Source organism: Xylocopa sonorina, unplaced genomic scaffold (genome assembly GCF_050948175.1).
Source record: "Xylocopa sonorina isolate GNS202 unplaced genomic scaffold, iyXylSono1_principal scaffold0278, whole genome shotgun sequence".
NCBI lineage: Eukaryota > Metazoa > Arthropoda > Insecta > Hymenoptera > Apidae > Xylocopa > Xylocopa sonorina.
This window is the reverse complement of record NW_027490349.1, coordinates 347,055-353,206: the sequence shown is the minus strand read 5'-3', so window position 1 is coordinate 353,206 and position 6,152 is coordinate 347,055.

Sequence of the window (6,152 nt, the reverse complement as noted above, 5' to 3'; positions counted from 1 at the left end):
CTTCTTAAAACGCGATATCGCATCTCACTTCTATGTTACATGATAAGATATAATATTCATTGCGAAGTGTCATGTATACCTCGAATTCACAGTCAAAAGAATGTAAATGCGACACTTCCATCCTAGGAAATAGCGTTTGCAGGTGTCTACGTATCGTAGCAATAGAGGTCTAATGTTTCTCAAAACGCGGTATCGCATCTCATTTCTGTGATTCATGATAAGATATAATATTAATGGCGAAGCGTCATGTATACCTCGTATTCACTCCAAACGAATGTAAATGCGACATTTTCTTGCTAGGAAATAGCGTATTCAGATGTCTACGTATCGTAGCAATAGAGATCTAATGCTACTTAAATCGCGATATCGCATCTCACTTCGATGTTTCGAGATAAGATATAATATTCATTGCGAAGTGTCATGTATACCTCGTATTCACGTCAAAAGAATGTAAATGCGACATTTCCTTGCTAGGAAATAGCGTTTCCAGATGACCACGTATCGTAAGAATAGATTTCTAATACTTCTTAAAACGAGATGTCGCATCTCATTTATATGTTTCATGATAAGATATAATATCCATTGCGAAGTGTCATGCATACCTCGTATTCACATCAATGGAACGTAAATGCGACACTTCCATGCTAGGAAATAGCGTTTGCAGATGTCTACGTATCGTAGCAATAGAGTTCTAATGCTTCTTAGAACGCGATATCGCATCTCACTTCTATGTTTCATGATAAGATATAATATTCATTGCGAAGAGTCATGTATACCTCGTATTCACTTCAAAAGAATGTAAATGCGACTATTCCTTGCTGGGAAATAGCGTTTGCAGATATCTCCGCATCGAGGTAATAGGGTTCTAATTCTTCTTAAAACGCGATATCGCATCTCACTTCTATGTTACATGATAAGATATAATATTCATCGCGAAGTGTCATGTATAACTCGTATTCACTTCAAAAGAATGTAAACGCGACTATTCCTTGCTAGGAAATAGCGTTTGCAGATGCCTACGTATCGCAGCAATAGAGTTGTAGTGCTTCTCAAAACGCGATATCGCATCTCATTTCTATGCTTCATGATAAGATATAATATTCATTGCGAAGTGTCATGTATACCTCGTATTCACTCCAAACGAATGTAAATGCGACACTTCCTTGCTGGCAAATAGCGTATTTAGATATCTACGTATCGTAGCAATAGAGTTCTAATGCTACTTAAATCGCGATATCGCATCTCACTTCTATGTTTCATGATAAGAAACAATATTCATTGCGAAAAGTCATGTATACCTCGTATTCACTTCAAAAGAATGTAAATGCGACTATTCCTTGCTAGGAAATGACGTCTGCAGATGCCTACGTATCGTAGCAATAAAGTTGTAGTGCTTCTCAGAACGCGATATCGCATCTCATTTCTATGCTTCATGATAGGATATAATATTCATCGCGAAGTGTTATGTATACCTCATCTACACCATAAGTAAACGTAAGTGCGACACTTCCTTGCTAGGTAATAGCGTTTCCATTTGCTTACTTATCGGAGCAATAGTGTTCTATTGCTTCATTCAACACGATGTCGCAAGTCATTTCAATGATTCATGGTAAATTGCAATGTTCTATGCAATATGTTACATTTATCTGCATCTAGACCTTAGAAGGATGTGAATCCTATACTTACTTGCAGCAGAATATCGTTTCCAGATCTCTACGTGTCCAAGCAAGACATTTCTAATACTTCAATCAGCGCGATGTCGCATCTCATTTCAACGTTTCAATGCAAAGAATCTGTAATCATATATCCATAACATTGTGCTTAACTGTTAGAGGTCTTCAATGGAATGTGAACTATATAATTCCATGCAACGGTATGGCGCTCCGTAGTGTCTATCTGTTAAAGCAATCGAGCTAGAATTCTCCATGCAATGCGCTGGCGCATCCCATTTCTTCGTTTCAAAGTAAGAATGCTGTAATCTCTTATGCATAGCTCTATGCTTATCTGCTTTAAAACTTCATAAGAATGTAAATTCTACAGCTCCATGCAACAGGATTGCCCTTCGTAGTGTCTACATGTCGAGACAATAGAGTACTAATGCATTATACAATGCCATGACTCATCTCATTTCAACGTTTCGAATTAAGTAAGCTGTAATCTTCTATGAAAAGCATTATAATTATCTGCTTCTACTCTACAATAGAATGTGAATTCTATAGATCCAAGCAAGAGGAGGGCAGGCTCTCCACCATCCTACTGCCTGCCCTGATGCGGGCAAAGGATTGCCAGGGCCACTCAAACCGCGACCAACATCTATCTTATACTCTAACCGATTCATCGTTATGCGTTTTCCATTAAGCTTGCCGGGATCAGTGATATTAATTCGCTCAATCTAAATTATTATTTTCTTTTTAAGTTTCTCGATTTTTTTAGTTTCTCTCACGATATCGTCTATTTCGTTGTACCTTACCCTTACAGTATGGTATATAATCTGTTGTTTGATATTTCTAGGATTTCCTCTTAATAAATGCAATGCTTCCACATATTCTCTTTCTCTTTCTCTTTAGTTACATTGTTGTTATTTTATGCTTTTCACCCTCCACATTCACTCTCTACACCATCTAGGAACAGGCGTTATACGATTACTGCAGGATGACGCCCCGGTCTCGTTACACCGAGATCGAGTGTTCTCTCTTGCATCCGTTGATTTATATATGTTATATATTGGAGAATATTTCCTCTTATCCTTTGTATTTTTCGAATGAAATTACATTGACAGAAGTACGAGCTAGTTCTGCACGCCTATTTGAAACAACATTAAATCACCTTGTTAAACAGTAATATATTAAATGTGACTTGGACTTTTAAATTTGAATTTACAAACATCTAACAGGTAAATATGTTTTTCTTACTATTCATATCATTATACATTCAGTGATTTATTGTGTGCAGTGATTTGATATATTAACTGCTTGATTATATTTTGCAATGAACTTTGCGTACCAAACATTGTTTTTACTCCTGATGGGAGTGGATAGTTCATCGTTTTATATTCTTATATCGCATTGATTATAAAAGTATATGACATCCTTTTTATGCAGTCATGTATAATTAAGTACTGTGACGGGTTTTCCCGTTACAATCCGCAAGAAAAGGGTATATAGAACCAATAATAACGGGGTATCCAGAAGTTTAGTCCGGGGTTATATCGGGGTACAGAATATCCGCGTGCTTCGGCAACGCGAAGTACAGAGCAATAAATTTCCTATCCAGCAAGTATTTCGAAGCTGCGAGGTTGAGACTTTTTGGGCGCCAGCTACTCAAGAAGTAGCAGAAACTAATAAACCACGCAACCCGGGGAAACCCGGTGCAAGATAACCCTGGAAATTTCGAAATACTCTTTCGCTCGACTGCTTCTAGCCGAGTGCGCAAATTAGGGTCGCGGGATACTAAACTCACGGCTTCTTTCCAGATTGCCTCGACGCGGTATTACAAAAGGGTATACGACACGCCGCGAATGACCGGGGATCACCACCCGTTATACAATACAAATTACAATACGCGATATCACAATTGCGGCAGGGAACAAATGGGACGCTTTAGCGTATAAGGACTCACGTTCTCGTTTCCAACAAGTATGGATCTCGTTCAGTCCGTCTACCCCCCCCCCCCTCTCTCTCTCTCTCTCTCTCTCTCTCTCTCTCTCTCTCTCTCGCTAAGTAGTCGCTAAGTCGTTCAGAAGAATAAGAGGTTGCCTTCGTGCTGGCTAGCTCATTATATAGGTATGCTGGGGGTCTTCGGATCCCCTTAGATCCTCCTTAGGGCTCCTTGATGGGGTAGGGCCACACGCTTCGGTATTGTTCGGGGCATCGATCGGTGGATTTCGGCGATCTTCCCTGATCGCCCCCTCTGGTGTGTCTAGAGGGGGTCCTCTGGATTATTTGAACTGCGGCGCGTGTCGCGCGCCGCGCTTTCCACGGCTCACCTGCAATTCCGCTGCGCATCTTGAGTTTTCCTCTCCATGGGCTCAAGGGAGGGGTAGAGGTCCTTCTCACACTCGAGAACCATCCTGTTTGTCTCCATGGACTATGGCAGCGGTCTTATCGTTGCAGAGCTCTGGATCGTATCCTTCGGGCTTCAGGGTCTCTTCTTGCTCACTTCCCGACTTCTCCACCTTCGAGCCCGTCGCGCTACCTCGGCGCACAGCCCTTCCGCGAACCTGCGGTCTTATTATCCGCCGAAGAGGCGTCTTATGGGTCGCTTCTTCCATCAGCTCGCCAGTCTTATCCGTCGAACGGAGAGAGTGGAACGAACGGGGGGGGGGGGGGAGGTTCTACCATCGTGTATTTCACGCTCCTCGCAAATACAGCTATCGCAATGGTCCGTGTCGCGCTTCTCGCATGGGTGGTGATCTGCGAGCTAGTCTAACCGAAGCAGGGGGGGGGGGTGAGCGAGCCTTGTGACGTCACCACGTCACAGTACATACAAATTTGCGATTAAGTAGCTATGTGTTCAAATTCAATTCCGAATAATGCACTAAAAAGCATCCCAGATAACAAACGGCAAGATGGTAGCGACACCATGCCGGCACTATATTGCCACTTCCGAGGAGTGTCAACTGATTCGTAGTCATCTGTGACCGGATTCGTTAACTAAAATGCCAGAACGTGTTACCAGCACGTTCTAGACAAGCGAATCGCGCAGCACCAGCATCATGGTGACACGCGTATCATCGCTCCATTCATGAATCTCCTCAGCAATGACGCAGGATCACATTTGGCAATGGGGAACCTGTGCTTTCATACAAATTAGAACCGTTAGATGTCAGTAGATGTTCAGCATATGAGTATTGATAGACATTTTGATGGTCGTTTTCCTATATTTATAGTTATTGAGCGAGTCGTATATATTTCTTTCAATCCATCATAGACTAAAAATATTAATTATAAAAAAAATATTACTTATAAAATAAAAATTCATGCTGTTGCGTCCCTAACTTCGCCTTGTGTAATTTTTGAAATAACATGCTGTCATCGTATTTAATGTAACCCTCAATTGCATGAATTTGCAACAATAAATTGAAGAAAATATATATAAAATAAGTGTGTATATTTTTATGACAAAGTAATTATCGACTTTATGGAAAAAATCGCCCTATCGAGCTAGTTTATAGAAATTAATAAAATCGAGTTCTTATATCTTTGTTTTGTGCCGGTGTATCTATTTTGGAATCAAAACAAGTAAATTGCACAGTTTAGTTATTTTTCATATTTGCTTATAATTTTTATGGAAACAGCTTCCCCATTAGTAAATGTCAGCCTACGCCACAACCACGCGTGTAGCTATGGTGAGCTGATAGTGTCATTGTCACGGCCGTGTTGCCCGTGTGCTATATCTCGGTGCTTTAATAGAGATATCTAGGAACATAAGTAATTTGTAAGTAACACATCTTTTCTCTTTGAAATATTTGCCTTTGCATAGAATAGAACGTATAGATATAATGGCCTGTTTTGTACCCATTTCGGTCCAATTCTATTATAGCCTTTGAGCAGAAGTAATATTGATTATACTTGATTTTTGCAATAGTTCTTTGATTAACAGATTTTATTAACCTAGAATCATCGTTTGACGGATGTATCAATCTACTTTGTAGCTCTATCAGTTTCTTTTTCTGCTCGCTACTTTCCATTTTTAGTTCCGTATACTTATCCTTTATCACCATCATATATGTTGCGTAAAATTACAATAACTTTTTGTCCTCAAATTTTGCGGATATTTCAATTAAATTTCCTTTGATTAAATAAACTGAAATTAAAGAACAGTGGCACGTACCATTTCTTGGAAACGTTGTATCGTAATTTGCATCTGACTGTTTTGAAAGGCACGCACTTTACTTAACGTTTGCAATGATTCGGTTAGCGAAATAAAGAAATATTCTACTTTCGAAATTGTTGGCTCTTGTAATTCTAAGGCAAATATATTCATCTGTCGACATCGTGAACATTGTTTTTTGGCAAAATTCCAGAAAAACAAATATACTATGAGTAAAATAATAAACATCATAATATTAAATTTAACTCTGTTCATCGTTGCCTTGTTGGACACATCCATAACAATATACAGGGTGGGGCAGTAATAAGTAGCACCTCAGA